This window comes from Meleagris gallopavo, chromosome 2 (genome assembly GCF_000146605.3).
Source record: "Meleagris gallopavo isolate NT-WF06-2002-E0010 breed Aviagen turkey brand Nicholas breeding stock chromosome 2, Turkey_5.1, whole genome shotgun sequence".
NCBI lineage: Eukaryota > Metazoa > Chordata > Aves > Galliformes > Phasianidae > Meleagris > Meleagris gallopavo.
In genome coordinates, this window is record NC_015012.2 from 26,170,911 (window position 1) to 26,187,964 (window position 17,054).

Here is a 17,054-nt window from a genome sequence, read left to right on the forward strand (position 1 = left end):
CTCCTCTCCTCTCCTCTCCTCTCCTCTCCTCTCCTCTCCTCTCCTCCTCCTCTCCTCTCCTCTCCTCTCCTCTCCTCTCCTCTCCTCCCCTCTCCTCTCCTCTCCTCTCCTCCTTCTTTAAAAACAAACAATTAACCAAACAGCTGCTTCAATTTTATGAGGCCTTCTGACGAAACATTGCCCATAAGCCTACAGTATCTTTTAGACTCCTATGAAGGAAACATAGCTGTGGGTCTTCATTACACTTTACACTTCTGGAGCAGTCTCTCCTCGGAGATGCAGAATGTGGGAGGGTAGCCTGGGCAGGAGCAGTAGACGCTCCCCTTTCCAGCCTATGTTCTTGAGATACAAGAATTGATGGCCCATAACACTCAATTATGAATTAGATTTTGCTTTTTCTGTTTTGTTTTCTGAAATACTCAATAGGAAGGAAAGCATAAAAAATGTGTTTGCTCCAAGATAACAGAAATGTGCTAATTAGTAATCAAACAGTTATTATATACTGGACAGTTCTGTTTTTCAGAGACTGAAGACAGTAACAAGAGGTAGCATTAAATCCAGAAAATGGCTGGGTGCATTCCGATTTCTCCAGTTTCTTCAAAGACTTATTTTAATTTCCTTCAAAGACATCTGAGGGAAAGTCTGTAGGAGTCTCCTGCATTTCCACAGGGAGGCCAGAAGGCTTCATCGAAGGGAAGTCCTGCATGGCCACCCAGTATGCCATCACACTTGGGTTGTGTGCAGCATATCTGCAGACATCGGGTCAGATCTTCGTCTCCTGTGGAGACTCTTTGGCTTGATGAACACAATGGGCAAAATACCTGTGAACATTCAGTGGCTGGAATTTTGCCATCTTCAGTGGGAAAACACGTACAAATTAGTCTGCTTCACCAATCAGACTATGCCACTGCTGCAGATTCATTTCAGTTTGCCTATAGCTAAGTCTGCCTAATATGAAGTGAAGAAAGGGTATAATGGAGATATCGGCCTTGACAAAACACATCCGAGCAGGTGGTGCTCAAGTCACTGCTTAAACTTCCCCGGGTATTGGGGCAGGCCTAGGAAGACAGCAGTCAGGGAAGAATTTAGTGGTTGTCCATTCCGATGGGAAAACAGAAAAAAAGAAATGCTTTTCCAAATCTGATGACAGCTAGCTTTGGTTGCTTTCTACATAGGAGGCTTTCATTGTAACATTTTTTTCTTTATTAGCAAATGAAAATAACAGAATAATAGCCAACTCCTATTAAAAAATTACCAAGGGAGGCAAAACAGTGCTTATAATAAAATTATTGCTACAACCTTAATTAGGGCATGCTGCCAAATACCTATATCAATATAATACCTATCAATATAATGATGTTTTCCCATTACCTTTTGTTTGGGGAATGAAATGTCACAAAATATTTTGCATATTTCGTCTTGGAGACCAGGCTATATTGGACCAAATTACAGGAGAACATTAAATGATTTTGTTTAAAATTGGTATAGGCAGACAGACAACTCCTGGAACCAAAGGTTGAAAACATTTTTGCTTTCTAATGAGAACAAAGGATGCGGCACTGTACTTATTGACTATGAAAGTTTCAAATATAGCATAGAATCTGACTGGACTAAACATGGTATATCTGCTTCCCTTTTTTTCCCACCTAGACGTTGTTTCACCTAACCTGAACCTGCTCTGGCAATTCACGCCATGCTGTAAGGTCCTGCCCTTCTGAGGTGACTTCTCCCCAGGTAACTGCCATGCAGATGCTCATTGCTGCTGGAGCTCCTGGACGGACATGCTGCTCTCAACAAGGCATATCTCCAGCACCTGATTCAGTTATTCCTTTATCTGTCATCATGCATGCTTTCACAGGAGTTTGTCCATGTAAGAGCTGTCTAAACAATGAGCAAATGGTTCAAAATTTGGCTGTCTTTTATAAATAATGGTTCAAAGGCTTGATTTAGCTACAGATGAGCCCAAGCCACAAAAACTGCTGCTGGCTCCCAGCAGCATCAACTTGCTTTTTTCTTTCCCCATTGTGTTTTATTTCAGCTAGAGCCTGGCCTGAAAGTCCACGTGGAAAGACAAACTAACTGTGAACCAGATGCAGACATCAGTGCCCAGGGTGGAGCGCGTACCAAGATAGCCCACTGTCACCTGCCAGCTCGCCACTGACCTTTTATCTGCATAAATAGTCATGACCTTTGGGCTGCTCAAATTAGTGCTAGCTGCTCACCCAGGCCAGTATCGTGGCCCCTTCGTGCACAGGCCTTCCGCTATTTTGACTCTGTTGCCTTTGCTTGGTGAGCCAACAGGCAGGGGCTCTGGGCTCATGGCCTCTGTAGGCTGCAGACATCTCACTGGAGCCTTCATCCACCACTGAGGGGCACAAAGACCAAGGGAGGGGTCCTGCCACCCGTGGTTGTGTTGTCACTTCTCTGTAGGGCATGGTGATCCTTCACCTGCACTCTTGCTTGGGATATTAGTTCGGCATGTCCTTCAGGAGAAGTCCTGGAAGAGTTTTAAAATCAACAAAAAGAAATCATTACCAAAATGGCTACTCTTTCAGTAAGCTTCAAAATGAGTTATTTTGCTTAATACAGAAGTAGTTCATTACATCACAGATCCTTCTTTCCAATAAAGTCTGTTTTATTCAGTGGACTGTAAGTTGTATAGGGTTTAATGCACATTATTTTCTCAGTAGATGAAAACTAGCATGCTCTCTCATGTAAATAAGCATTTAGTTCTAGTTCCAAATGCAGCATTTTGAATCCAGAAACCACAGCAGTTTTTTTTTGTTTGTTTGTTTGTTTGTTTGTTTTCCCCCAGTATATATATTTATGTATGTATTTGCACGGTTTTACAACCTTTCAGATTGCTTAGGAGAGACCCTCTGGCTGCCTAGCTGACAATATTGACTAGGCCTGAAAAAACATAAAGACATAAAGCAGAAAAAAAAAATCTAGGTTCTTTAAGTTGAAGACTGTATACACATATTCCTGAGAGACTTTACTATGCCTAAAATTTGCTCCAAAGCTCTTATCTTCTGATTTACTTTAACTAGAGCTTTTTTCTTTTTCTCTGTTCTAGTCATGGGACAGTGGATTCCAAGAGCATTTTTCCACCTGATGTCCATTGTGTGTACAATGCTTTAAAAATTCAGTTGACTCCTCTCAACATGAGAGACTGCAGACTTGTTAAGTTGCACCAAGGCGAGCTATTAGGCACAGAATGAAAAGGTGCTGTTTATAACCACAGCCCTTGCCGCCTGCTTTTACCTATGACAGCTGTGGATGTGGACAGGAATAGGAAACCCCATAGGGTTGGGAGGTCAACTTGTTTCACTTGGCTAGCGTCCCCGGACTAGTGCAAGTCATAGAATGGCTTGGGTTGGAAGGGATCCTAAACCTTATCCAGTTCTAACCCCCTGCCGTGGACAGGGCTGCTCCCCACCAGCTCGGGCTGCCCAGGGTCCCATCCAACCTGGTCTTGACACCTCCAGGGATGGGGCATCCACAGCTTCTCTGGGCTGTCCAAAGCTCAGATGTACAATTGCTTGCAGAAAGTGAATCCCAGCCATAGTTTTTAGCTCCTTCTTTTGTTTTATCTTTTACAGCAGCTCCAAAAGTGCATTCAATCAAAACTTCTAAAAGAACTTGGTTTGCTTTCACTTGTTCCACGTTTCAGCTATCTGGCCTTCCCTATCTGTGGCTGTACCGGCAGCAATGCTAGCCTGAGCCACTCACGGGTAAATAAGAAGTCAACATGCATGTTTGCAAAGCATGTTTAACTTGCGTCTTTCATCTGTGATTAATATTAAATCTATTGAGCTACATAAATAAGTAATTCACTTACAGACCTGTCAAACCAATAGTGATTTCTTCCCCTCTGAAGATCTAAGCTATCCGTTCTAATTGTTTAATTTCCTTTTGTGTACCTGGAGATAAAAACAGCCTGCTAGGCTGCTTCCACTTGGAGAGAACAGAGGGCTGCCCAGTCACTTCTGCCTCCATCCCACTGTGTACAAGGTCTGCAAATATCCTTAAAAACCTTGAGTGAGAAAGAGCCATTTTGCACATCATTTCTGCGGTGGTAGTTTGTGCATGGAAAGTGGACTCCTGCTCAGCCTTCTGGCTTGGATCACAGCCCTGCAAAATCATCTCCACCAAGAGACTATGGATCTGTTTCTGTTCTTCTGCAAATGAAATTAGGAGAATTATATAAACATAAAACCATGGGGCAAATGAGAGGAAACTCTTGTTTGCTCTTTTGTGTTGATATGGAGTTGTGCTCCTTGAGCACTAATAAGGCAGTGCTCTCATGGAAGATTGAGAGCATGTATTCAGGCCCCTGGCCTCCCAGTGACTGTGCACAACACTCAGCTCTTGTAAGTTTACAGGTAGTTTACAGGTTGCTTATAGAGAAGAGTATGAAGTTTGTTTGAGGGAAAATAATCCTCAGGTAGGGAAGTCCCTTCTAGCTAAAGAAAGCACTAAGCACAGGGAGTCAAGAGGAAACCTCATCCCCTCCCTAGTTCATCTAGGTGCCTGTATCAAAGCAGTAGGGGAGGATCTCCCAGCAGCAAGGGATCCTTTCCTAAACGCAGTTGTGTAGGACCTCTCTGTGAAAGCAATGATGAGAGAGCACTCCCTCAAAACCCACCCCAGCACCGTTTCAGGCTGGTGGAGGTGGTGGTATTGGGCTACAGCTCTTAATCTGTGGGAATTTTCCTCCTCCCAGCATTTGCTGCATATATAAAACCCTGCATAAGCCATTGTTGTCTCTGGGATCTGGGGGTGGAAAGAGGAATGGAAGAAATCTTGAAGCAGAATATATTTAGCTTCCTTCCCTTCCAGGATGCTTCTTCACACCTCACTGTTCAGAGCATCCAGCCCTGCACCAAGCAGGGGAAATGCAGCAAAACCAGCAGAGCTTTCTGCAGCAATGAAGGGGCTTTCAGTAAAGCAGCCTCAGAACTGAAAACATGAAAGGAACACCATAGTTATTTATCAAAGGACATTTTAACACAATCCATGTAAGGGATGCTAAGTTAGTTCCTAACACTATTTAGCTATACTGAAAGAAAAGGAAAATATTGCAGCTGTGTAGAAATAAAAAATGGGATCAAGATTACTGGCAAAGGGCAGAAATGACATTTACTAAGCTGCCTTTTGCCTGTGATGTTTGTTCTTTACTGTTTTTCACTTAACAAGACTGCAGAAGACATTACTTGTCCTTAAAGAGTGCTACTGCATGCAGAGAGGAACCAGACCGTGGTTATCTGCTGTAACCGAAAAGCTGACATTTTGAAATGGTCATTATTCATTGCAACTGCTCAGATTGAAGCCATTTCACATGGAAACAATTAAGAGGCAGAATGCATATCATAACAAAGGAATGAGAAAGAAAGATCAGGAAATACAGGCCAATTGGATTATTCTCTTAAAATGAATACTGTATTTACTGCTAGTGATTATAACAAATCTAAGAGTTGTATTACCACCGGAGAGCAGACATGACTGAATTGCAGATTTTCTCATGCAGCCTCAGAGAAAAAAAATTAGATTATTGATTAATTTATAATTTAGGTCCAGAATGGAAAAAAATGTATCTCATTTCATATGTGTGCGGGATGGAAGGCGCCTGAAAATAATGAATTCTGAAAGTGGTCACAACTGGAAATTACAGAGAAATAAAAACCGAATAGGAATTCAAAACAATATAGTCCGTGTGTATTTCTGTAAAAGCAAGAGAAAAATGCAAATGTGCATGGAAGGACATCCACAGAGATTTGCACATTCTTCTTGAGATCAGTCTAAGTGCAACTGGAAAGAAGAAAAAAGAATAATGAACAAAATCCACTTCTAGAGGGGCGTGTTGTCTTACATGTAGGAGATATGGGGGGAGGGTTTCTTTACACTATCAGAGAATGAGCGAGGTAATTACTGGAAGGCATATATTGCAATAAAGAATTATGAAACACCATTTAGTACTTCTTTCTGGTTGAGTAATTAAACAAACAGAATATCAGCACTAAACGGTGTGAGATAGATGAGACACCATGAGCCATATGCAGCCATGTCCCTCAGTCCTAAAACAGTCATCTGTGTTTGCAAGGAAGTTTGGAAATCACTTAGAGAAGATACTAATACTGGATCTCTTAGTGGCGTAAACGCCACACCTCTCTGCTGTGTACATATTCACACTCAGAATTTCATTATGCCCCCCAAAATGAGTGACTTTAACTTAAACTTGTACAGTTAAGTGACAGCAAACTACCCTCCAATTCCTTCCTCCTGACCACTGTCTGGGAGACTAATTTTTATTGCCACTGAAATCAATTTGAATTCTATGACCTCACTGGAGCCAGGATGCAAGCAGCTAATGGTCTGCTGACAATAGCTGGGAACTGGTGCAAGTCAGAGCAGAAATATTTAATGCCTTGTGACTTTGCAAATATTTCATTTGCACTGTCAGCTTACCTGGCAAAGGGGATTTCAGGTGTGGAGGCATTCATTCTTCAAATACCCAGTTTTCCCCCTTAAGTACAGAATCACAGCCTGGCTGAGGTGGGAGGCAACTTCTGGTCCAACCCCTGCTCAAACAGCAGGCTGTCCTGTGTCCAAGTGCTACATCCAAGTGGCTTTTGAGTAACTTGAAGGAAGGAGACTCTACAGCCTCCCTTGGCAACCTGTGCTACTGAAAAACAGTGATTCCTAAGTGGAAGGCATCAAACGTCTTCAGGAGGCTGAGCATGCACTAAACAAAATTAGCTAATACAAACCAAAGAGCAGAAAAGCTGAGGGCCTTTGGAGCCTCTGGAGGGGCAGAGCAGACCAAGTGTGTTACCTGTGCTATCTGCCTCCACCATCTTCATCCCTGCACCTCAATAATGAGGCATATTTCACAGTCATGTTTCTTTGAAAATGGGGGCTGGTGGGAAGAGCTGTGCTGCTGAGGCATGTGGTGTTTGTCCACACTGCTCTGCTCCTGCTGGGGCCTCAAGCTGTAATTATTCCAGGTTACCATTGGACTTTGCAGTTGGAAACTTGTGCCGTTTCCATTCCTTTCCCATCTTTCAGAGATGCTTTTACCTAAAAAGTAGCCCATCTGCAGAAATCAGCATCTGCAGAAAGAGTCATCTTGGGTGCCATTCTAGAAAGGGCTCCATTTGACATAGTTTATACAGAAGATCCCTTTAAATAGTAAAACTTTCGCACATTTGTATTCAGAGCTGTTACGATTTTATTTTTAAAGGGAATGTAGGTGTTCGTGAGCAGTGGGTGTGAGACTGACAGCACTAGACCAGAGCTCGCCATTGCGGAACAACTGCTGCATAGCCTACTATACTGCAAACCTCTGTGATGAAGATACCAAGGTTTGAGAGAGGCTGTCCTTCTCAAGCTTGTCACTGTCCCTGTGCCCGTTCTCCCCTTGTCCTCAAAGGGAATCAGCTGCTAAGATGGCCTGTGTGCAGGAGCAGACACAAGATTACCCGGCCTTCCAGACAGTAATTACTTTTAAGCTTTAGCACTGCATTTGGATTTTGCACTCCAGTGCCAAAGAAGTAGCTTTCTGTGCAACGTCACACTCACTTAACCACACGCCTGGGTCTATTTTTTCTTTATTTGTCAACTGTTTGTTCTTAAAAATAAACAGCTCAAACTCTGATGCAAAAGCTCTTACCAGCTTTCTGAGGGCTGGTAAGTATGCTGGCTGGTCTCTTCAAGAAACCACCCTTAATGCTCAGTTTTCCATAGCTGAGGTAGCTTATCCCTCTCAGCATCATTTAATGAGGACTCTGCAAGGAATCACACTGATCCTTTCTCCCACTCCACCCCATTCAGAAACACACTGTAAGAAAAAAAAACAAAAAACACCTCCAGGACAGAACCCCTCTGAACACTTAACACCCTCTTCTAGTTTTTACCTGATTCCACATATGATAAGGTCAGTGGTGGTACCAGTACAGTGTAGATACTTCCTCTTTCTTCAGCTGTGCCAGGTATATTACTAAATTGAGTTCACACATTTTCCTCCAAGACTATAAAGAAATTTCCTTCATGCCGTTTCTCTGAATCTTCCAGCTAATGTGCTTCAGATTTTGGTTCAAGTTATTCAGAAGAGTTCTTTAGCCTATATTTTATTTCCGGGGTTCCTTTGAATAATTTAGGGTAGGACTACTGGCTGTAGTCTTGTACAAAGAACTCTGAGCTGCAAGCCCAAATACCAGAGCCAAGATGCTCCAAATTCTGACTTTGCAGAGAAATTCTGCCTCTGCACAAAATAACAACAGAGCCTCTTGCTGTGAGATCATCTAAGGCTTCTTGTTCATTCTCTAGATTTTATGGTAGGATCTTTTGTGATGAGTTGCAGCTCTGCCTTCCCTCCTTTCATGTTTTGAAGCACTTCTGCTGTAATCAGTCCTCTGAAGCACCAATCTTTCCTTTGAGAATTTGGGTTAAAGTGACTGAAGGGTGTGACAACAAAAGAGTGATTGCCATCAGGTCCCAAGAATTTGATATGCTGTTGGTTATAAAATGCATTTGGACAGCCCAAGTTGTGTGCCAGATTAATATTTGATGTCATTGGACTTGACTGGCTGTAAAGAAAGAAGCTGGAGACATTGTTGGGAAAATGGCCATCTCCCTTTCACCGAGGAGCTGGGGCTCATGGAAGTTGACAGCCTGACAGCCCAATCTCCCATCCACCCAAACACGCTAGCCGGTGCAAGCCGTGAGCTGTGGCAATGCAAGTTTTCCCATATTTAATCACTGGTAGGTGAAATTATCCTTGCTACCCCTACGTATCATGCTTACTTTATATTACCAGAAACAGCTTTGCTTAGTGTGTTTTTTATCATTATTTCCTAAGTCATTAAATTACACTTAGAGTACTGATGTTTAATCTGTCCTTACTGTATATGTGTGGGACTTCCCTGTGTAGTTCATGAAGGCATGTAGTCACTTGGTATGCTCAGAAATCCTACATTCACTCACATATGTCTTAGAGTTAAACAAATAGAAGTAAATTTTGGGCTGTATCATTAAAGATGTCGTAAATGGTCAGGTTTTGTTTGTCTTCTGATCCTTTATTTTAACTTATCCAAAATGGCTAATGAGGACCACGTGCCAATGGTACTTCATTTAAAAAGGTGGAAAAAAAATAAGGCTTGTGGCACACGGATATTAAAAAAATAAATCAAATAAAACTTGGCATTGTAAATGGAAATCAATGGACTGCAAAATTGTATTTGTTCTAGCTGGATAGAGTACTTGCCGAGTTCCAAGCTGTCTGTCCCCTGCTGAGAAGAGGCAGGGTCTGCTCTACCCTGTATGTAGTGCAGTTGCAAAGCTATTGTGTATAAAAATGCACCTCTCCACATTCAATGCAATTTATGCATTAAAAAAATAATAATTAATTTTACAACATCCCAGGAGACACAAATATTAGTCCTCTTTTACAGACAGCATGAAATGAGACTGGATATTTTGTCCAAAGCAAGTCCCCGTTGGGGTTGAAATTTTTGGCTCCTGGTTTTATCCTCAGGAAATTTGACTATGCCTGTCCTAAAATTCTTTCAGTACCTATGAACTGTTGACAGCATACTATCTGAATAATAGTACTAGGTATAGTGTTGCTCTGTAATTCCACGTGACTTCTGGCTCACTCTGACTTCTAGCTCATGATGCGTGGACATGTCACCAAGTATTGTTTCCCAGCAGCGCTACACTCAACTTGGCTGCTTTTCTACGAGTCTGGTTCTTGATCTTTTGATAAACCTTAAGAAAACCATATATGACATGGAACTCTGCTAAACTGAAATAATGGCATATCACCATGTAGAATAAATAAAAATATTTCTATTATAAGCAGCTGACTACCGCTATGTCTAAAATATTTTTTTTCTTCTTCCCTATTCCGTAATTTTGATAATGATGGCTATTCATATTAGGCATATAAACAACTAATGTTTCTTGTATGTTCTCATTGACTTACAATGCATGTATTTACCATACAAAAGCTAACTTCCTCAAAGAATTGTTATTACATAAAACGGTATCGGTCAAAAACCCTCCAATACTCTTTTCCAAGGATTTCTATGTGTACAGTCCTGAGAACCCAAGTTTTTCATTCTGCAAAGACTGGGTTCTGAAGTTTACCATCCTGAGGAAGGAAAGCCAACCAAACATACCTTGAAAGTCTAAAGAAGATTTTTGCCTGGACAGGAAAATTGGCAACCAGGATAACACCTGCCAGCTCTGGCAACAGGTTGAAAGCTAAATAGAGGAGAGAGGTAAAATTAGCACATCACCTTCTTTGAAGTTTCATCAGGTGATACTTGACATTAGAATAATGCAGTAAAGGAATATTAGAGCAAAATGCTGTGCCATCGAAGAACCTGGATGTTGGGACTTTCAGCCCTGTGGACTCCTAGCATTCCGTTTGCAGGAGCTGCCCATTTAGCTACCAGGACTGTCCTACCAAGGAGTCCTGTCCTCTAAAACTGTTCTTTGAAAATGTTAACCATATGGAGTATGGTATGCAAAGCAGTTATCAAAAAATAGATACCAGCTCTGTCCTTGATATTAAATAGGATCATTTGGATTACCGCAATCAAATATGAAAAAATAGCATTCATTATGAATGTGAATTTACATCCCTTCAACTGTAGAAATTATCAGGAGAATATCTCATTTAAAATTAGCATTATTTAAGTAAGGCTTAAAAATTAAATTGATTGGAGAATAATAGCCTATCCAGATCTTTGCTGCCTTGAACTCCTGCATGCACTTACTGCCAAAGTCTATAGTAAGAACTTTTTCCTCAGAAGTATACAGAACATTATTCTTTTCAGCCCAGATCAGTTACACAGCCCAGATCAGCTTGGGGCAGGAGTTATTTTGGGGTGGTCCCTTTTGGGTGATAAGACTGATGGAGTCAGGTAGTTCTTTGAATGAACACCCTTGATTAACAAAAAATGCAGAAAGCCTTTTTTCCTTGAACATTCAAAACAAAGGTCAAAGAAAAAGTGGGAGTTTCACTTGCAATTACAATTGTCTTTAGCTTGGGAAGGACTGTGCCCAAAATCCCATTCTCAGCCTTTGAGGTCACACTACTGGGGGTTCCCCTAGGTAGGTCTTAGCCTTCCTGGCTCTCTGTCTTGTTTCTGTCCCTCTTCTATCCCACAAGGAATTGCTGTATGCAGGTTGATCTCTGCCTTAATGGGAATGCTAGCCTCTAGCCAAACCACCCTGCTGCTGGGTTCAGATTCCTGAAAAGCCTTGGGGAGCACCAAATATTTCTGTTATATGTCAACTAAAGAATGGTTAATTATTCTGTTCTCATCCAGAACCAGCCCTCTGGATATGATGCTGAGTACTTTCTGAAAAGCCCTGAACTCAATCATCATCATTTCAAAGGCTGCCCCACCACTACTGTTTCCTTAAAGCTGGGGCCCAGGAATAGGTCAGCCCAGCATCAGGGGCTCCCCATTACTTTGTACAACCTGCTGGTGTGACCAGATGCTGGATGTTTTTCTGAGTGAATGGTATTAGGCCATGGGCAGCAGATTGGGACTTGACTTTGCTGCTCATGCTGGTATCCTGGCTATAAGCTAGCATCATCTGTGATGGCTTTTCCTCTGTGGATTCCTGACATGCCTAATGAGACATTACTGTGGAAACGGTGGAACCTACTTTATGGCTCCTTAAACCTGGACTCCTTCCTTCCCAGACACCATCTACCATGAACTTGTCCACTGAACACTGTCATTCCTATGTCATACTGCCCAGGCTGGGGGGCACAAAGGTCTCCATTGGTCCATGGTCTACAGTAGAATTTATTATATTTTTTAGAGGCTTTCGAGAGAGAAATACGCACTTTCATGCTTAAAAAAAGGACAAGCTATCTGCAAAGTATGGACAAGTTCTGGCAGTCAGCATGACATGTTCATAGAGTATGTGCTGAAGGAAAGGCAGATCATTTCTTAGGGATCATAACCCTTTTAGTCTTTTTGGTTCTGTGTTTTCTTGTTCGTGTTTCTTGTCAGTTGGCCAACTAGTTTTCCTTCTATTTCAGAGGAAATGTGCTGAATGGCAGATCACAGGCTGGTCACTTGGCTGACATTTTATGTTAGGCTAAAACATGTGATCTTTGACCCTGACAAAAGCAAAAGTCAACCACACGTACACAATACATATATATACACAGAGTGTGGAAAAAGAAGAAGAAAGAGACTAAGCCACACCACTGCAAAGGTTATAAGTAACCAAGCAGAACAAAGGTCCACTCTTAAATGCTAAAGATCAGTGTAACACTTTTTATGGCTGATAACATGCCATGCCCCATTGTTAGGCTGAGAACTTTTTACAGCTGAGCAAAAGATAACAACCAGCTTTTATGTGGCATGCCTTGTAAAATAATAACTAACAAGAAAGTGCTCTGCAAAGAAGGCCAGTATTGTTATCTCCATGTCTCAGAAAGGAAATCTGAGCAGCAGAGGTAACTTGCTTGAGGTGCCTTGCTTACAGGCGCAGGTGACTTTCCATGTTCCAGCACAGATATCAGAAACAAGGACGGAGAAGCCAGCCTTGCTTTGTTGGGCAGCTGAATGCACTGCCCTGCTTACAGCAAATATCTCTGGAATGCTACAGGCATCGGTTCAGCTCCACAGACTGCACTGCGGGCTCTGTAGCAGCCAGGCTGGGGCTGTACTGGGGGCAGATTGGGTGGAGGAGCCCTGCATCATCAGCTGGGTGTGAAACTGCAGCGCTTTGGCTGCTTCAGGGAGCCGGACACCAGCCACACTGGGAGGGCAGAAGGCTGAGGAAGGGCAGGGTAGGAAGGCAGCCAGGAGAGGGGATTTTCTGAGGCTGTCACTGCTCAAGGATGCTGGCTGGTCTGGTGTCCTGCATGCCCCTGAGGAGCAGTGATGGCACCCTCTGCCTCCACAGGATTGTTCGCCCTCCATCCTGCATGTGCAGGGAGGGAACAACCTCTATAATAACTCATTAACCCAAATTGCCTCCTGTTCTTATCTAGCTCTGCCACTGAGGCGTAGCAACAGCTCTCCAGGAAGCCTTAGAGTGCCCTGTGAAGGGCCTTCTCGTGGCTCCCTGGGCCCACCAGACACCCTCCAGCACCATGCTGATGTGGGACTGAGCAGCTCAGCAACCAGAGCTCAAGTATACAGCTCACCCTCTGAAGGTTCTTTCATTTGACACCGGTTTATCCTGCGTGAATGATGAGCTGCAGTTTCCACATTAAATCCCAGCACCTTTCACTGCAGCAGCCCTTGGCCTGCCTTCAGCTCTGTAGTGGGTGAGCAAACCGTCTGCCCGTATGGATGTATGGAGCAGAATGTGCATCTATACGTTGTCATGGAGATACCATGGGATACATCTTTGTGTTTTGCTGGTTGGGCTTCTTCTGTATCACGCGCTTGTGCAGAAATGAGGCTTTTACTAAAATACAGTATCCAAGATTTTCCAGAGCATAAATGGAATGTAGATCTGTGTCAGATCAGATGAGGTCACTTCATTTGTGATCACCTGCATGGGTCTTATTTTTTATTTTCCTCTTACATTGCTCCTGATTACATATGCACATAGCATCAGCAGTTTAGAGAATTAAACAAGTCCAAAATAATGGAGGAGGGAGAGAAGCAGGCCATACGCTTCAACAGTAACAATTCAAAGATGCAAAACAAGGTGGCAGGATATAGTGGATTTTGCAAATACAGCGGGCTTGAAATAATCAATGGGGAATTGCCCTTAGGAGCTAACTTGAGATATGTGAAATCTGTGTAATTTTCCTGTATTACCTCATGTGTTAAGGTAAGCAGTTTTATTGTTTGTGTCCATTTGATCTTCTGCTTTTCCTTAGTAATAATCTCACAAATACAGTAACAGATATTTTCAGTGAAACAGGGCTTTTAAAAAGAAAAGAGTCATTAAAAAGGAGAAAGAGTTATCAATTTCTAAATTATACGTTGTCCATAAAAGACAAATCACTTGACCAGTGAAGATCACATTCCCAATATGTGTAAGCAGTCAAGGTCTGCAGAGCGGCCGAGGCCCTGTCTACCTGATAATTACATAAGCAGAAGCCAACTCCAGAAGACAGCACCATCTCACAGCCTGCAGACCATCTTCAATCTAAGCACTGTTATAAAAATATCACCTTAGTCTTTCTACATAACGTGCTTCTGATATAAGCTTTCCTGTGTACCCACAGCTAAACCTCTACCCTCTCATCTAATTGTGCTAGATTTTTTTTTTAATTGTGCTTGGAAATGATCATCAGTTGTTGGCCTCTTTCTGAAGTTATTCAGATCTGAGATTACTCTGGAGAACCTGCTGCATTTTCACAGCACTGCTGCTGCAGGTCCGCCAACCAAGAAAAGCTCCCTTGTGCCTGTTGACATGAATAATCCCCAGCATTTTTAATACAGGCTGCCTTCGCCAGTTGGCTGACACTTGTGCTATGCCATGAATAAAAGCTATTTGATGACAGATGAAAAATGGATGTGAAACACTTGCTGCAATATTTCCTGTGCTGTATGGGAGCTGTTCCCTATTGTTTGTTATGTTCAGGAATGTAAAGATGCTAAAAGCAACTTGAACGTAGACAGTGATGACATGAGAGTGTAAGGCAGTAGAGAAAACAAGACCCCATACTTATTCTAATAGCCTGCATCTTGCATACATTCCTTGAACAGGTTTAAGTATAAGTTCAAAAATGTTCAAAGTGTGCCCTCACATCAGCACAGAAAAGATTCCCCTTGTTACCTGGCTGGAGAAAGTTTGGTTTTGCCAGGGAAGAAGATGGGGATTCAGGGTAGATTAGACAGAATGGGAGAGGGAATGTTTGGGAAATGGAAGATAGGAGATGGACCCAGGTGCCAGATGAGCACGAAGAAGAAAGCAGCGTTGAACCATTCAAGAGCAAGACAAAACGAGCAGGAAAGAGGAAGGACTGAGAAACAGAGGTAGGAAAAGAAGGGGGAGGAGCAAGTTCAGAGATTAAATTATGAGGGGCCTCAGAGGGGAGATTTGGAGGTTTCACTGGAGATGAGATGTTGGTAGGCCAATGTGTCACGGCTGTGGAATACTTAGCAGGAGCTTCCAAGCAAAGTGATGGAAGAAAGTGTAAGGAGAGGAGAGAGGACAAGCTGCTGCAGCATAAACTGCTGTGACACAGGCAGGAGTGTTCTGAAGATGGGCAGCCAAGGAAAGGCAGGCTATAATGAAGGTTTAAGACATCCTAACACCTTTGGAAACAAAGCTTACAGATGACCCACTGAAGCTTTTTCATATAAAGAAAACAAAACATGCCCAAGTTTTAAAGGACTATCAGGAAGAGAGATATGCTTCTCTTTTAAAGGACTATCAGGAAGAGAGTATACCGTATACTAAGCAGACAACAATCCTTAAAAAACATAACCAGTGGAACGCAAAAGACATCAACAAGGAAATGATCATTCTCTACCATTCACTTGATTGCAGACCACGTTGATCCTTGCCATGGCTTGGCATTCATTGAGAAGGATCAATAAGCAGACTTATAATCAACTCTGAGTTTTCTCTCCCACTTCAGTCTCCGTCAGGGCTCTCTGGAGAGCCTCCCCCCTCTCCCTTATCGTCAGCTCAGAGCTGGAGCTGGCAAAGCACACCTGCTGCAATGACTCGCTGTTCACAGCACTGTGCCTCCAATATAAAGTTTCAAGCACCTGATATTAGTATGACGCAGGTGAGCTCTGCAGCATCTGTACACAGACCTGAGTTTTGCAGAGCCTTCAGCTGCTGCGGGGCACCTCAGGGCCAAGCAGTGCTGCTAGTTGAGGCCTCAAGCAAGGGGAGATGGGATCATGGCATTCATAGCCAGCTCTGCTGCAGTAAGGCTTCTTCTCTCTGGCAAATGGCTGAGACAAGAAGCAGTATGACCACAGTCAGAGCAGCATGAGAAACAGAGAAAGAAAAAGAGAATTTCTTTCCCCCTAAAAGAGGAAAAAAATAGTGTGTGTGAGCACATACAGCGTCCGGGTGATTGCAAGGCAAGACACGGTGACAGCATGATGGCATAATTTCCAGATGACATATCAAGCAAAAATGCTTTGGAAAGCTCTGTTAGCTAGATCAGCTTTGGAGATGTGTGACTAACAGCAATGGGCCATAATAATTATTTTTTAAATGTCACTTTAAGCACAGTTTTCTCCTGATTATCACTAGAGCACATTTCTGGCAGAAAGTGCCTTTGTACAGTATATCTTCATAGTATGTGAAGTTAGCACTCAGCTCTAGGCAAGAATGGTAAAAAACAGTATATCATTTTGCTCTTGCAAGGGAAAATCTAACAATTTGGCCATCTGCTGCATTCCACAGCAGTGACAGCTCATGCTAGTGTTTGGTGCGAGAGCTGGGGCTGGCGATGCAAGAGCAGCCCTTCCTCCTCACCCTCCTCCAGACTCAGCAGCTATACCCATCGTGCCATTGCTCCTCTTGTGCCCTTCCCACCACCAGTTTCCCTTCTCACCTGAAGATGGGTGAACTGTCGTGCTGCCTCGCTGCGTCTCCCTGCAGCTGGTCCCTGCTCCTCTTGGTTTGCCCAGCCTTGCTCTGCCATTGCCGCTGCTCAAGGTGGGGATGCTGTAGCTGTAGGTCACTGGTTGCACAATGTTCATTCTCATGTCATGGCAAATGGCCAGTGAGAAGAGAGCTGCTCCTGCCTGCCCTCATGCAGCTTGAGTCTTCAAGCCTGTTTCAAAGAAGAATGAGAAAGCAATTATTTGGCTGCACTGATTTCACCCTCCTTGCGCTCATCATGAGGGAACCTCATAAAATGACATCTCTGCAAGTAACTGCACCCAGGCTCAGAGATATCTACTCTACTTTGAAATGCAGTGGTCAGCTATGGCGGCAAGGAGCTTGCCACAGGTGGGTTGAACCTTTAATGTCCCTGCTTGAGCAAGAGTTGGACCAGATTGACCCAGAATTCCCTGCTGCCATCAGCCATGCCGTGACTGCTGCAGCCCAGCTTCTCTCAGAGCCAGAGCAGAGTAAATCCA

At 43.1% G+C, this 17,054-nt stretch overlaps 2 long non-coding RNA genes across 2 annotated transcripts in view; one reads left to right on the forward strand and one right to left on the reverse strand.

The window, feature by feature from the left end:
- Window positions 1-2,647, forward strand: part of LOC104909601 — a 6,457-nt gene extending 3,810 nt beyond the window's left edge. The window contains exon 2 of the long non-coding RNA XR_002111827.2: window positions 1,651-2,647. This is a non-coding gene — a long non-coding RNA (uncharacterized LOC104909601). The remainder of the gene's footprint in view (window positions 1-1,650) is intronic.
- Window positions 2,416-16,767, reverse strand: LOC109365935. Its single transcript, XR_004158836.1, has 3 exons — window positions 16,523-16,767; window positions 10,182-10,266; window positions 2,416-2,497 (listed from the first exon to the last, which is right to left on the reverse strand). It is a non-coding gene; the product is annotated as an uncharacterized LOC109365935 (long non-coding RNA).
- Between the last annotated feature and the right edge of the window lie 287 nt (window positions 16,768-17,054).